We start from the raw sequence: 17,348 nt of genomic DNA, 5'->3' as shown, positions 1-17,348 counted from the left end.
GTAGTGCGATGTTGTTGTACGCTTCTTTTTTAATGGATGCATGAACTCTTTCTGAACCGTTTCCCGTAACTATGTCGTTTTAGTGCCCAAATTTAACCTGCATTAAGTGAGTTTTCTGCAAGGTTTTGGAGAGCTTTTGTAGAATAAAGTGATTTTAATAAAATGACAATATTTTGTTTTTTTAGGTGATCAGAAATGGAGAAAAATTGTGTTCGTGCAAAGTACTGGAATTCGATTTGTTCAGTTGCAATCTCCAGACAAATATTACTCACTCTGTGCAAACAGCCTGCAGTTTAATTCAAGTTTCACAAATTTTTGTGACGTAACTGTCCGTCTCAGCAGAATCAATCATGGCGTCACAGTTGCACTAAATGTCGCAGAATTTTATGTTTTTAACAGGATCTGGTTATTCAAAATGGTTTATTTTTGGCAACATTTTAAACGTCACAAGTATAATAATTAAATATAAATTTAAAAAAGTGATTTTGACAGAAATATCACCATTTTAAGCTTCGTTTTGGTAATTTTTCCAGACAGAAGTGTTAATCGCGCTAAATATGTTCAAGAACCATTGGAAGTGTGAAAATCTGACGATTATTTCTGTTTTTACAGTTTCATGCTATGATAAAGGGTATAATTTTGACAATTATTTAAGAAGAAATAATTTGTTTCAAACCAGATTAAACTTTTATACTTTTTTTTTTTTTGTAGTTTCCCCCTGCTTTCTGACTCTTTCTTTCCACTTTCATCACTTCATCTTCTCCCCTCTTTATCTCCACGTCCTTCTAGTTGATTTGTGACATTTTTAAATTTGCTAATTTGTCTTTTTACCTCACAAATGTATGACGTTATAATCTCTGAATATTCACTATTTTCTCATAAATTTGTGAGATTTTTATCATAAATGTACAGTTTTAATCTCTTGACAGAAAAACATTTTTGTTTTTGTTTTTTTAAGTTAATTTGTGACTTAATTCATTTTTTAATTTGTGAATTTGCAGGTTATTTAAGTACTTTTATGACTTTATAATCTCAGAAAAAATTCACTTTTTTTTATCATAACTTCATCTTCTCCCTCCTTGGTCTCCACATCCTGTTCTTCTTTGTTCGCTCCGCTCCGCTCCACATCAGATCAGAGTCCCAACAACTTGTACTGTACATACAGTAGTCACAAATACTGTTTGTACTTTACACCAAGCTGCACGCCACTGCTGTGCTTCAGTGTGTGTGTGTGTGTGTGTGTGTGTTCCTCAGGTGGAGCCTGGTCTCAGTTAATCCCAGCAGGTCAGTGTGCCGGCTGGTATGCAGCTAAGCCTTTAGCATGCAGTCGGAGGATAATGTTCAGCAGCGCAGAGCGAGGTGCATGTTGACGTCTCTATTTGAGCATTTTTCACATTGTTTAGTGACACAGAGGGCAGCGGGAGGCACCTGATGCTCCGCTTTCCCTACATCAGCTGTTTATTATTATTATTATTATTATTATTAATATTATTATTAGTTTCTTCTTCTTCTCCTCTTTTACTTTTAGGTACATTTTTAGGGACAGTTCTGTCCATTTTTGTTCATCTCTGGTGAAGAAGTTGTTGGTTTTGTTTTGAATTTTTGATGATTAGTGGAAGGTTTTCTTTCTGTTTATTGATTTAGACACTCAAAAGGGTGACAAGTTAAATAAAAAAATCTACAACAGCCGTGTTTCCTTTAGGGGGAAGAGTGACCGCGGGGAAAGTCTCAGTCCATGCCCTCTCAAATGTCCGCTCACTCAGCGTGCCTCCATTTAAAAAAAATGGCCCCAGTAGGATTTACGAGATTCCGGAGGTGACGTATGGTTTTCAATCGGCGCGTAAGCGGTAAGCGGCAGTTTTGACCATGATCGGTGATCACATACGCGACGGATTAAACACGGGAGATGCAACTGTGGCCGACGTCGCTAACTGTGCACAACATTCACAGCTGATCATAAACAAACCAGCATGGCTAATTATGCACAGCGTCTCGGCTGATCATAAACATCGTCAACAAGAGATCTCTGCAACACTACAATACTTCATTCAGAATTATTTTTTGGCTCATCTTAAACAAGTATTGTGCCTTCTGTGATTTGGATATTGCACTAGTCAATATTCGATTGATTGTGCAGCACTGAAATCGAATTAAAAAATACTTAATTATCCTTTTTTTTACATGCAAAAGGCAGAAACTTAAGTTTGCAAATACAAAATCTCCTATTAAAAAGGGCAATATCAAAAGCAAATGACAGATTTTAACACATTTAGACAATAGCTGCTACATTAAGAGGAGAAGCAGGTACTGGAGGTTGAGGACTAAATAAATGAATATAAAGTGTGTGTGTAGCAGACTGGCTTGCTCTTCTCTCTTTTTTTTGGAAAGCAACATTTTTGCTTTTGTTTGTTTGACATACCTTTGGTTTTTTAGGGTTTTGCTTGTGTAGACGTGTGTGTGTGTGTGTGTGTGTGTGTGTGTGTGTGTGAATACACTGAATTCACGGCATTCCTCGTCTCCACCAGACAAACAGACCCCTGCCACTTCGAACAACGGGAAATATCAAACATCTGTCACAGCACAGAAAGAGAGGAGATGAAGAAGAAGGAGTGAGAGAAAGAGAGAGACAGAGAGACAGAGAGAGAGAGAGGGAGAGAGATACAGGGAGAGGGAAAGGGGTGGAGGGATAGATGGAGAGGCGAGATAGAAAGAAAAAGATGAGACTGAGAGATGAGATTAGGAAACATCAGCCTGAAAAAGATAAAGCAGGGAGAGAGCGGATGAGAAAAAAAGATAAACTGGAGGAGTTAAGGCGAACAAAAACTGGAGAGGAAGAGAGCACTTTGTGGTTCACCTGATTCTTTCTTTTGCATAGAGTAAAATATTAATTGAATGATTAATTACTTTGTTGACTGTGTTTGTGTGTCTTTCAAACAAAAGGTTGTATTATGCAGAGAAAAACATGATTAAATGTTGCTTTATAGACACTTTTTACAGACTCGTCATACCAGGAAAAGCACAGGAGAAAATGGTCTGTTGGTTGATAAATTCTCTCTTGTCTTCTAGTAAAGAGTTTTGGACATTTTTCATCAGACGGTAAAGATAAGCTGCTAAATGACTGAATATCCACTATTCTAAAGCTTGCTAAAGTGCTGAAACAGTTGATCTGGAGAAGTCCCTCTCACTTTTTATGTGACAAAGCATGCTTTATTATAAAAGTTCTGAAAAAATAACTTGCACAAAGAAATGTTAACCAACAAATTACAACACTGCAAGGTTGAGAAAGAAACTACAATGCAATGTATGTATAGCAAATGTGCATTGTTTAAATATATTATTATTTAAATATCCTAAAATAACCCAAAAACTAGCTTAGGCTGAGCCATTGCAATTGTGGATTTGATGCATACTGACTGTTGCTTATGCAGTTTAATTTTTGCATTTTATGTTATATTTTGGTAGCAGTTGATGCACTTAATGCATTTTTTATAGACATCTACTCTGACCTCGTACCAATTCCTGTGTTAAATCTGGATGTTAAAAACAGCTTTAAAATGTGTTATCATCTGTTATCATCCACTCTTTCCCTGTAAAAGTTCCACTTTTTCTCCCTTTTTTTTAGTGCAAACTAACATAAAGCTGCACAGTTTACCTCTCCACATTCAGCTGCAGCTCTACATGCGTCTGTTCTCATTAAAGTGAGGATGTTTAAGAGAAATGTAGGCAGGGCAGACCTGCTGCGACCTGCCTCCTCACCAGATCAGATCACACACAGAGAGCACGTCGCAGCTGTGAGGAGAGAAAACACTCAGCAGCTTTTACTGTTGCTTTAATATGTTAGTTTGTCTAAAAGAATCTCATCATTTTCTGTTTTTTAAGGATTTGTGATTCATGAAATACTGTTTAAAGTCTTTACTGAGGCTGAGACAGTCTTCTTCACCTCTTTACCTGCATGTTCAACGCTCCCTACCGCCCTCATGTGGTGAAGACGTGGAACTACAGGTGGAAAACTACATGGACACTCCTACTCGCTTGTTTGTAGTTATAATTAGACTACTGAGTTTAAAGGGGAATCTTGATTCTAAAGCATCTAATCATATTTCACAACATCATTTTGTTTGAGTTGCAATTAGAACAAGCATGCTTCTGTGAGCTCATAATAAAAGAAAGACAGGAAAAAGAGTGTGCGATTAAAACTATCATCTAAATAAAATGATTAAAATCTCACTTATGTTAAAGAGAAGCTGAACAGAAGTGATCCTAAGAGCAGGATCTGCAGAGAGTTCAGGTAAGATTATAACATATAAAAAATGCCAAAAGAAAAGTAAAAGCTCAAAGGGACAGTTCACCCAAAAATCAGAAAATACATATTTTGTCTGTATTTTTAGCACTTTAAAACACCACAAGCAAAGTGGCAACTCATGACAAAACAATCTAGATTGATAAATAGCGCTACAGGTAAGAGGGAAAATGTCCATTAAAGTGTATAAGCTTTACAATGCAAGAGCTGAGCAGAATAAAACAGAGTAGAGGTCCAAAAAGGTCGGTAAATAAACCGTTTTCCCAGTTTTGCTGTGGAAGAATTTGACAGAACCCTGACTTCGACCCCACCCAACAGCTTCGGGATGAACTTGAACTCCAGCTGTGCTTGAAACTACAAGAGTGGAGGCTGTTTCTGCAGCAAATTAATGCTTTTGTAATGTTCAACAACCTTTGTTTTGGGGCAATCTGTGGCCTTTTTTTCCACGTTTAAAGCAGGAGATTCCGCATTCACTCTCCTCCTCTCTGCCCCCAATATGTCACAGATAAACTATCAGGACATCCAGCTCTATCTTGTTTTGTCTACAGCCGAGGCTCCTGGGTAAATATTAAGGTTAAGCTACAGCTCGTCCAAACAGCGCTACACGTTTATAGACGCAGGAGCCGTTTGCTCAAAGGTTTATACAGGTGTCGGATATGTTTAGAGGTAAACAGGGTTAGTTTTTTCCCAATTTGTTTGGATTGATGTTTTTTTGATGAGATTTTTTGGGCTCAGGTTGCAGAAATCCCTCAGATTTACAGCTGGATGTAGTTACACGTCCCAAAGAGACAAAATTTGGGAACTTGAAAGGGATTTCCTTAAACATAGACTCATTTGTTCTCTCTAACGCTGGACTGAAGCCCTACAAAAGTTCATGGTTGTTTGAAACAGGCCGGTCACACCGCTGTGCTTTGTGCTGTTTTGAGTAAAACAGTTCAGACCACACAGATTTATCACGGCTACAGTTTCTCACTCTGAAGTTGGATGCATTCACACGGGTGTGATTTTAAAGCATATCTAGACAGAAAAGTTGCTGAGCTTTCCCTTTATTTCCCCTCCCTTTAACTTCTTCTCGCTCTTTCTTTATCGTCACCTCCTCCTCTCAGTCTGTCCCCGGGCTACACATATTCAGGTATTCAGCTGGCATGCCGCCGCTCCCCTCTCTAATTTCTTGTTGCCCGTAGCTACAACACACCGTGCCAAGTGGTGATGTATGTGGAGCTGCAGATCGGTGGCAGCGGGGCAAGTTTAAACCTGTGTGAGGCAGGGCTATGCAGGGCCGGGCCGGGCCGGGCCGGGCTGGGCTGGGCTGGGCTGGGCTAGGGTGGGAAGCAATTCTTATACGTGACGACATTTTCTAGAACAAACACGGATAGAAATCTGCAATGCATGTCTGCATACTGTGCACAGATTTCTAGATTTGCAATCTTGCAAACTGCACCAATTGTGTTAACTTTTTACGCTTTATATAAGCTTTTTTAGGATCTATTTTGCTTTTAACTGTGTTTCTTTTTTTACTGTATTTTCATTTTTTTTAACTTTTATTTCGTTGTTTTTTTCTCTCTCTCTCTCTCTCTCTCTATATATATATATATATATATTATTCATTTTATTTTTTGCCTTTTTTTTAAATTATTTTTTGCCTTTTTTTGTCACTTTTTGTTAAACTGTTTTTCACTGAAATTTTTTTTTAATGTACTAAATATTTTGTAGTTTTTACTTTATTATTTGGCTTTTGTGATTCATATTTAGCTTTTAACTGTATGTTTCTTCTTTTTTTTTTTTTTTTTTACTGTATTTTAGTTTGTTTGGGTTTTTTACTGGGTTTTGCTCTTTTTAACCGAATATTTTGATTATTTTCTTTTTTTTTTTCTATATTTTTCTTTATTTACTGTTTGATTTTTGTTTTTTTTTAATCTGATTTTTACCGTATTTTTTTTACTGACTATTTAGCTTTTTTTAACTGTGGTTTTAGCTTTTTTAAACAGTATTTTTTGCCTTTTTTTTACTGTAGTTTAGCTTTTCCCCATAGTTTCGTTTTTTAAATTACTAATGCTTCTTGTTATTGCCCTATCCCCTTTGCAGCTGTAATGTGGCACACATTGTGCTACAGGATGATATAAATGATTGCATGAGTTGCTATATAAATAAAGTTCATCCGCCTTATTGCTCCCACTTACTCCCTATAAGTGTGTTCGTGGATAATGCATGAAATGCATCATGCAGGAAGCAAAAGTTAGCAAAGTTATGCAAAACTGCCACCAACACTAAAAAGCTTACAGAATGAACTGAGTCTGGTGCCTCAAAGAGCTTGAGCGATCTCCCTGCAGGTATCTTTCAGTGGGAGGTCACTTGGGGTCAACATTCATTAGAGCAAATGAAAAGAGAAGAGAAGAGAGAAAATTGTGTTTGGAAGAAAGAGAATTCCCGGGAATATCAATGGAATTCCTGGACCGGCACTGTGGCACGATGGTGTGTGTGTGTGTGTGCGTGTGTGTGTGCGAGACAGTCGGGGGTCTTCCTCTTCCAAAGAGCCGGTTTAGTCAAAACACACATGGTTTTTTCGGGGGGTCGAAGTGAAAATATTTGGTTTGGTCGTCCCTCTGGTGGGCGTCAGCACCTTGAAGTAGTCAAAGTCCAGCCGCGATGAAAGGGATCAACGGTTTGAGGGCAGCGGCTCGGAGCCTGGAGTGCCACTCTCCAAAACAAGGATAAACGAACACATACACGCTTTAAACAACATAATCAACACGTGAAGTAAAGCGACACACAGATGCTGAACCATGAATTGAAACCAGCAAACTCGCCAAATTATTCAAATTAGAGTTTTGCTCCTCTCAAACATAAACGGATCTGCTGATTAAACCTGGTAGAAACACTGAATAAAGCGGTTTCAGCTTAAAATCAGCTGCGAGCTGTATTAACAGCATCCTAACTGCTTAACTGCTGTGTAACTACTTAACTTTAGGCATTTATTTTTAAACTATCTTTTATAACACCTAACCAAGAACTTTTTGGCCGTAACCTTAACCGTAAGTTTTGTAGCCTAAACCTATTGAAACTGCAGCACTTTTGGTGCCTAAACCAAAGGAAACTCAAAGTGAAATATAACGAAACATTGACCAGTCATTGAATGAGCTGATAGTCTATAGAAGGTAGAGTAGACCTCTAATCGCCCGTAGTTATGGGATGATAAATGATGTTAAACACCCATTCGGTAATGTGATAGCGCCAGAAAACACAAATAGATAAACTATAGTAAAATAAGCACCCAAATGTGTATTTCGGATGTTTTTTTTCTACTAGTCTGAAAAAAACAACTTATAGAAGCAAAATTTGTAGGTTAAAAATTGCATTTTTTGTAAAAGTTGTTCTAAAGCTCAAAACCCAATGTGAACACAAGTTTACATCCGTTTAAATAAAGTAACTATAATGTAAAAATGTGGCTTAAAACTGGAAAAAAAGGCAATTATTGACAACTTCTGGCAGACAACCACACCCTGGATGCATGCACAAAGGCGATATGACTAGAGACAACCAGTATGAGACTGATTCCAATATCAGAGGAAAACATTCACCAATAATCGATAATTTTGGACGATCAAGTTCATTTTTGAACTGTAATGAAAAAAGACCCTTTCTATGAGAATTTTGCACCGATTTTGCACCGATATGACTGCAAGGGTACTCAGAAGACTTCATAAAATAGCTTTAGAAAAGAAAGCGTTTCATTTTTACACATTATACATACAATATTTTGCATTAAAAACAAATTCTAAAAATTAAAACTGAGGAAAAATAAAGAACAAATTGGTAAATACAGATAAATGCCGATATACCTCCGATAGGCCAATATCAGCTGATATATCAGTCAAACTATATTTACGTCATGCTTTATTGCTATTCCCTTGTGACATTTTTTATAATGAAAACTGACAATATATTTTATATTCAAAGAGATAAACTGTGTGTGTGTGTGTGTGTGTGTGTGTGTGTGTGCATGTGTGTGAGAACATGTTGGCTCCAGCTTCAGATTGCGGTTTGTGCCTGCTGATGTGCGATCAGTGTCGGAAAGCAGAAGTTATTAGTTGTGGTTAAATTAAGGGGGTTTCACAAGCTCACTGTGTGTGTTTGTGTATTAATAAAGGCAGCTGTGTGTACTTGTTTATAAGAGTATTTCAGTGTTTACAGTGTGTGTGTGTGTGTGTGTGTGTGTGTGTTCCTGTGCTCGGTGAACATATACAATATACGTGTGTGTTTTTGCATTAATATGAGTGTGTGTGTGTGTGTGTGTGTGTGTGTGTGTGTGTGTGTGTATGTGTGTGTGTGTGTGTGTTTGTTCCTGTGCTAGGTGAACATATACAATATATGTGTGTGTTTTTGCATTAATATGAGTATGAGTGTGTGTGTGTGTGTGTGTGTGTGTGTGTGTGTGTGTGTGTGTTACGTGTGATTCAGGGCAGGGCAGTGTGTATAGGTGTCTAATCATCAGTCTTTGATGAGTGGGGGAATTCCAGTCTCGCCAGTCTAATCCCCGGGTACATGCCTTCCGCTCGCTCCCTCCCCCTCCTCCTCCTTCTCACCTCACCTGGCTCACTCCTTCATCACTCTGTACACACCTCTTCACTTTTTAATGCAGTTGTTTTTGTTTGTTTGAGATACTGCAACGCTGTTTTTTCACCCTTTGCACCAGGTGCAAGAAGCGGTGTGTGGAATTTAGTGACACCTACTGGTGAAGTTGCAGATTACAGCCAACTGAAAACTTTACTTCTCCCTTTCCAAGCATGTCAGAGAGCTATGGTGGCCTTTAGGGATGTAAAAACACAAAAGCCTCGCTCTAGAGGCAGTGTTTGGTTTATCCGTTTTGGGTAGAAACATGGTGGAGCAAGAGAACAAAGTTTCAGGTGATTATACACTAATAATACACTATATGATACACTAATAAGTTATGAATATTATACTTCATTGCCATAGAGCAGTGTGTAGGGTTAAGAGGAATTGAGGATTGCTAGGTTTAACTTATTTCTATTTCTAAATCACCTTTTTTTTAAAATAAATTAAGTCAACATTAGGTAGAATTTGTGCAATTACCCATTTTGAACATTACCGGCCCAGTTTGAAAAACTTATTTTCAGCCCATTTAGTGGATGCTTGCTAAAACAAAGCAGTTAATTTTCGTTACAAGGCTGCAGTTTCTTTACATTTCTGCCACAAAAGTTCTTCACTAAAATTTGGGCAAAAAAGATACTGGTTAGACGTTATACAAGGTAGTTGAACAAGTCAAATAAATGGTAATGGCAGAAGCTAACGTGTTAAGAGGACAATATAAGCACAGGAAATTCCGGTCATGTTGGTCACCTGAAAAGTAACTTACATTACTTCTAATAGCGTTGTCAACTTTTGATATGGGACACGATCCTCAGTCTCCTGGGTGAAAGTCCTGGTTTATTTGTCCCTGGTATCAATGGGTGCTAATAACACCTATTGAATCATCTGATAACATTTGATTCGGGTGATGCAATTCACCTGTAAATGTGCATTCACACATGCGTTTGTTATGATTACATTACTTATGATCAAAAACTGGTCGACAATCAAACATCAAGCAATTGCATCAACACAAGACATAGCAAGACAGCTAAGATAACTCACTAGTAAAACAGCAAGAAGTACAGCGGTTCTAGTCTCTAATAGTCAGTCTGAGATTTACTCATCCAGCGGCCTCTTGCTCGGTCACTCTCTCCTTTTTCTTTTCATAATTTGCTCCGTCAACGTCCTCTCTGCCTCTGTTGGGATGTCCAGAGGCAGCTGAACCTGCCACAGTGTGTCACATTTTTACGTAATCGACATAACTATGCCTCTTCTGGTATTAGCAGCTCCCGAATTAACTGCTGTGTAACATCTTAACTTTTGGCATTTATTTTACTTTTTAAACTATCTTTTATAACACCTAACCGATAACTTTTTTTGCCCTAACATTAGAGAAGTTTCGTAGCCTAAACCGAATGAAACTGCAGCATTTTTGGTGCCTAAATACATGACTACGAAGATATGACTAGAGCCTGACTGGTATGGGATTTCTGAGACCTGAGAAACTCACCAATAATCGATAATGGTTGACGATCGAGTGAATTTTTGAACTGTAATGAAAATAGACCCTTTCTATGAGAATTGTGCACCAGTTTTGCACCGATATGACTGCAAGGGTACTCAGAAGGCTTCTTAAAATAACTTAATGAAAGAAAACATATATTTTTTACACATTACACATATAATATTTAGCATTATCAACAAATTCTAAAAAAAAAAAAAAGCAGCTAAATATGTGTTTTTTCTTTTCTTTAGTAAAAGGTTGTCTTGTCAGTGTGAACAATGTGAAGTTAAGTTTTTGCCTCATGTTCTGCACGATCTTGACCTCATATGTTGAACACTGAGCCCTCCGTGTGAGAGCTGTACCTGTGCAGTCATGCCTCTGTTTCTACCTGTCCTATACGGACCTCCAGTGGTGCTGGAGCGGGCCAGCTGAGGCTTGTCAGAGCACACCAGCCCGGCTTTACCTCCCCCTCAGGGCCTGATCGCCCTCCTTGTTGCCGTGATGGAAAAAAAAAAGAGCGAGAGAGAGAAAAAAAAGAAAAAAGTGGGCCGGAGGTGAGGAGAGAGTGAGGGAAATGATAGAGAGAGCTAAAAGACAGATACAGACAGAGGGAGTGGAGCAAATATCTGCAGCTCACTGACCTCTCTAAGTGGATTACATGCCCCGTCAGTGCTGTGGGGGTAAATGAGAGGGTGGAGAGAGGGACTCAACAGCACTGAGAGAGAGAGATGCTTTTAACACCGTATTCAGGCTGATTTTTAAGGCCGATTTGCAGCAAATCAAACACCTCAGTCCACAGTGCAACACCTCAACCTGCAGCTGATCTGATTACTAAATAAAACGTATTACAAGAGCAACCAAACATATTTAAGTATACCTTCATTAGGCCCTGAAAAATTATTTTCTGTCAATACACTGAATGCATAATGTAGTAAAATAGATTAATAATGTAACAATATAAGGGATGCACATTATGGATGTTTTTTTTTTCAAACAAAATTTCCCATTTTTGTAAGTTCATAACCTCTTTTTTATGCAGACCTGAAAAAATATACTTAAGCTTTTATAGATAAAAATTCTAATTAAGTATTTTGAGATAATCTGTCAAATCTAATACATTAGTTTAATAAATGTGGCTTTTATTACACAGGAGTCAGAGCTGTATTGCTATAATATTATTTATAATAATAAGGGATGCACAAATTAATTTTTTTCAAGCCAATTCTGATAATAGATAATTACCCTTTTCTCATGACCGATTAGATAACAGAGCCCAATTATCATACATATTGTGCATCCCAAAACAATATAGCTTAAACCATAATTCAGTCTGCAGTATCATTAGTGGCTTAAAATGTATATATTGGTGCAATAAGTATTCAGATATAGTATTCAGTAAAGTACAAGTAAAAATCATGCATTCAGTAAGTACCAAAATATACCTAAAGTATCAAAAGTAAAAGTACTTTTTATGTAAAATTAAGAATAATTAATATTTTCTCCATCACTTATGTAGCTGGAGGTCATTTTGACTACTTTACCGCTTAATCCGTAATAATGCATTGGAATTTATTAGTTGATCGCTGTTGAATAAAGTTTTTTTTTTACATCTGAATCTGAAAAAAGTAAAAAAAGGAGCCTCAGCTGAGAGTCAAATCAAACAGTAATGTTTGCATCTGTGGTCAAATATGAAAGGTTTTAGTTTGTTTGTCTTTTTTTCTCCCCCTTTTTTCTTTGGTGTATTGATTCTTAAATACTCTGTTTCAGTTAGTTTAGATGCAAACAATCGTGAAACTACTTCTCAGAAGATGGTGATGTAGTCGGCAACATGATACATTGTATGTCTAATGTATAATAATGTTAAATAAGCTTTGATATAGTTTCAGAAATATCCTTCAGAGTACCTTTGCATCGTGACATCGCTGCACAGTTGAAAACTTCATTATACCATCTGAAATATCAGTAACCAGTGAATGTTTCCCTTCCAAAATTTCATATCAGTCGTGCCCTAATTGCAATATATTGAACCATAACGGCTGTATCATGATATATACTGTATCACCAGATTATTGCGCTATTGATTTGTATCCAATCTGTGACTCTGATCGGCTCTAAAATTTACTATTTTCTTCCTCTGCCCTTGCTTCAAGTTTCCACCGAGTTTAATGAAAATAGAGCGGGTAGCTTTTCTATGACCCTGCTGACAAACAGAGCAATGGGGCCATAAATGTTGCCTAATTACGTTAGAGGTAATCACTAATCTGCTATTTTTGTTAGACTTTTCCTATTTAATGACATTTTATGTCTTGAACGCATTTAAACCAGTGTGCTGTTGATTTTTATGGTAAATCTGAGAAGAAACAGCGTCTGTGTCCACTGTGTTTCACGGTTTGGAGCGAGCATCTATTGATGTTTCAAAGCCTTTATCTTAGAAAGTGAGGTCTGTCATGCTTTTCTGGATAAACACATGTGGAGGGGGGAAGGAACGAGGGATGAGTGTAGAGAGGGCAGGAAAAGAGATGGAAGAAGAGAAAGAGATGGAGGTGAAAAGAGTGGAAGCTGCAGGCCTGGGCGTGGGAGAGCAGACTGCATTGAGCTGAAGCAGACCAGACTAATCTGGAGATTCAGGGCTTGTAAAAACACCTCCACACACACACACACACACACACACACACACGGCTACCCATGTGTGAATGTATTCAGGCATATATATGTGTGTGTGTGTTGGTAACCTCTCTACCCTCCTGTCCAGATAACAGTTTGTGACAGTCAGTGCATCTTTTAATGTGAAAAACTCCTGACGTGTGATAACTTTATACTTGTGCTCAGTGGGAATCAAACCCTCAACCCCCCTGGCTGTGAACAGTGCCTTGGCTTGCTTTAGAGCTTTGCAGCTAGACAAAATGTGTCATGAAAAAGCCAATCTTCAAATCAGTTCAATGTCACATCTCTATTAATCCCCTTAAACATCGAATATAAAATGTTTGTAATATCATGATATTATTTAAATGTTTATGGATGACTTCAGACTACATTTTTTTTGCCAATTCTGATTTCTTATTTTAATGACCTGCTGTTTCTGATTTTCTTTCTTTCTTTCTTTCTTTCTTTCTTTCTCTTCCTTCATGGAAAATTAAATTGTTTGCTTATATTTAATCAATCCAATCAGCTGTCTTGCAAAGTTTCCAACTAAAACATTTTTTAAAATTGAAATAAAATGAGATTTATATATACACAACACTTTTTCAAGTGTCAAGAACATTGGGAAAAAAAATGTGCCTCCATATGCTATACATAATAAACTATTTGCATGTTTACAACCTCTCCTGTCCTCTCCTCTCAGCTCTGTGTAAACAGATCTTCAGTTAATATTTTTCACGTGACCGTTCGTCTCAGCAGAATCAATCGTGTCTTCACAGTGTCTCTGAGGAGCAGAATTTAATGTTTTTAACAGGATCTAGTTATTACAAACACTTTATTTTTGACAATGTTTTAAATGAGACATGTAGAATAAAGTGATTCTGACAGAATTATCACAATTTTAAGCTTCGGTTTGGTTACTTTTTCTCACTGGAACTTTCTTAACCGATGATCAGTTCAAGGACTGTCGGAAAGTATTGACGACAATGCTAGTTTTTACAGTTTCTTTCTACAATAAACGGTGTACTTTCAGCGATCTTTTAAAGAAAGCACACAGCTTGACAGTTGCATCTCTACAGCTGAAAAAAACCCTCTGACTTTCCTGAGCCAAAGAAAGTGTTACAGTGTTGTCAGTGAGAGCTGCAGGAAACCTGATAGTGTATCCACAAAGTGTTGAAATACACACACACACACACACACACACACACACACGATTACTGGCTGTGAGGTTTCCAACACACACTAACATTTATAAAGATTTATTTGACCGGTGAACAGCTGTTTTTCCCTCCCACTGTTCCTTTCTGTTACAGCTGTTACATTTTTTAATTCATGATCAATTACAAGAACACACTCTTACACACACACTCACAGATTCTCTCAATATTATTTTATACCTTTAAGTGATGAATGTTGCTTACCCTGTGGTGGTTTATTGATTGATTGGTTTATTTATTTACTTTTGTGGATTTCATGACTAATATGTTTGCATTTTTTGTAATTATTTCTTATTTAGGTGAAAGTTTTTCTAGAAGCCTTTATGAGGTTTTTTAATCTCACCTGCAGAATTTGCTTCTTTTTCCCCCAGTCCTTGCGAATGAATAACAAAAAATAACCAAAATAACTAATTAATTTGACAATTATTTTTGAGTCATTTAGGTTTTTAAGTCTTTTAAAAAATCTAACACGTCTTCACATCACTCACACTCATATTCTGCGGCCAGAGATTAATTGTTAGATAACTGACACTTAATTAGTACCAAATATGTCAATGAACTGATTCACTGACTTAGTGTTTCCCGTCTAAAGCTAATAAATAGGCAACTTTTGCACCCATTCACTAGCAATCTTTACATCTAAGAGATCTAAAAGATGCATCAAATATGATCATCCGGACTGAAACAGTGTGAGAACCAAAGTTAATATAGTTAACGAAAACTTACGAAATAACGAAAACTAGAATTGAAAAAACATTTAACAACTAACTGAAACTGTATTTTGTGGTTACAAACTAACTAAAACTAATAAAAACTAAACTAAAACTAAGCATTTTCCCAAAAATAAAAACTAATTAAAACTAGCAAACACACTCTAAAAACTAATTGAAACGAACTGAATTTGAAAACAAAAACTGACAACGAAATTAAAACTAAAAACTAATGAAAAATCCAAAACTATTATAACCTTGGTGAGAACTTAAACAATTTGCAGAATAATCAATTGATTGACAAAATAATAAATATTGTGGTAACCGGTTTATCATTTTCAAGCCAAAAATGTCAAATATTAGCATCTCAGATGTGAGAATTTGCTGCTTTTCTTTGTTCTATATGATTGTAATTAATCAAGGAAATGAGAAATTAGTAAAAGTGGACTCAGTTCCTGCAGGAGTCCAGCTTAACTTCACATGAGACATTTGCTCATTGGGTGTTTTAAACTCTGTGCTGATGCGGTAACACTGTTTTGGGAGTCAGTGTGTTGTCACCAAAACAAATAACCTCCCTCCAATGATCTCACTGTGGGAATCACTGGGCTGAGACGCCAAACATGTGCCCCCAATGTCACGCTTGTGAATCGGACCCATTAGGTCGTTCACGCCGCTCGCCGAGCCGTTAACGCTTTATCTGATCCACCGACACAAATATTTGCTTCGTTTGAGCTTCTCAGATGTGGGAATCTGCTGCTATTCTGTGTTTTAAATAACTGCAAAGTGAATATCTGTTGACTTTTGACAGAAAGAGACATTTGAAGGCGTCACCTTGTAATATAGAATCAGAAAAGTAGCAGTAACATGGACAATTTTAGGGTGTTTTTTGTCCCATTTTACTCACTTTGGCCTTGTTTTTTGTCGCAAATTGTGAGTCCTGCATGTCTGTGGAATCAGCACAATTATGGTGAGAAGTGGGAACAACTCAAAAACGTTTGTGCAGTTTAGATACCATAAATCATAAAAAAGTTGAAAAAAAGTTTAATTTCTTTGATTTTTTTCTTCTTGTTTTTTCAGTATTTTTGTCATGTGACCATTTGTCTCAGCCGAGTCATTCATGGATTCACAATTGCACTTAAGAGCGCAGAATTTAATGTTTTTTACAGGATCTAGTTAGTGCATATAGTTTATTTTTGGCAAAATTTTAAACAAGACATGTAGAATAAAGATATATTGATTAATGGCACTATTTTAAGCTTTGGTTTAGTAATTTTTTACTGATATACACATGATTCATTTAAGGATCGTCAGAAATGTGAAAATCCAATAATAATTTCTGTTTTGACAGTTTCTGGCTATGATCAATGATGTAATTTTAGCATTTTTTCTTAAAGAAAATGGTTAAGGGGTTTGACAGCAATTAATGATTATTCTGACGGCTGATCAATCTCCAGTTATTATTTAATGAATCATTAAGTTGTGTACTGTAGTCTTTAAGATATGAGAAAGTTGGCATCTTTAAAATTGCTGGTTTTGCTTGACAAACATTTTCCCCAAAACGATCATCAAATCACACTTGAGAAGCTGAAAACAGATATAGATTGGCATTAATTAACCAATATTTGCAAGTTGTAGCTTCTCAAATTTTGCTCAAGATTCGCTGCTTTTTGTGTTTTACATCACAGTAAATTGGGGCATTTCTTACCATTTTTTTTGCCTGAGTATTAGTCACAGCCCTGTTAGTGTCTGCACCGACCAATAAAACACCATGAAAGCCATCAACACACACACATGGACACACAAACCGTTCTGCAGACACAGAAGAATGCTGACTTGTCTGCTCGCTGTCCTCTCTCGTGCGCGCTCTGCCTCCCCGTCTTTCTCACAACCTGACTGCCTGGCATGCGTGCAATCGATGCCCGTCTGGCATCCGCTGTGTCAACAAGCATGGGAAAAGTTAATCAACAGCTTGGCACTCCCACTCCCATCCCTCCATTCTTTCCTTTAACCCTCTTCTCCACAACTTTCTCACTCTTCTAGCCTCAGGAAAGCATTGCTCACGGAGAAAAGTGGGAGATTTTGTCAGATAAAAGTGTTTTATTTAAGATAAAAGCTCTTTATTTGAGGTTAGCTTGTTTTTTTGGTTCTCGCTGACCTTGCATCTCATATTTAAACAAACCTGCAGACCTCTCTCCTGCTCTGTGTGAAGAAGTGCTGCCCGTGGCATGCAAGTGTGCATTAGAGTAATAACAGAGCGTCCTCTAGTGGCGCTGCTGGATTTCAGCATTAAGTACACATTTTTAAACTGTCCACTTTGGCTAAAAGTTGCATCAAATTAAAGGAAATTCAACAACAAAAGTGCAAGCAAAAAAACATACAAACAAACC

The 17,348-nt window shown here is 37.2% G+C and overlaps 1 protein-coding gene across 1 annotated transcript in view; it reads left to right on the top strand.

Moving 5' to 3' along the window:
- The window catches only part of col4a5 (collagen, type IV, alpha 5 (Alport syndrome)), a 73,431-nt gene that overhangs the window by 14,210 nt on the left and 41,873 nt on the right, over positions 1-17,348 (top strand). The gene's annotated exons all lie outside the window — the stretch shown is intronic.

This window comes from Centropristis striata, chromosome 17 (assembly GCF_030273125.1).
Source record: "Centropristis striata isolate RG_2023a ecotype Rhode Island chromosome 17, C.striata_1.0, whole genome shotgun sequence".
Lineage (NCBI taxonomy): Eukaryota > Metazoa > Chordata > Actinopteri > Perciformes > Serranidae > Centropristis > Centropristis striata.
The sequence above is the reverse complement of the archived record's forward strand: the minus strand, read 5'-3'. Positions and strand labels throughout refer to the sequence as shown.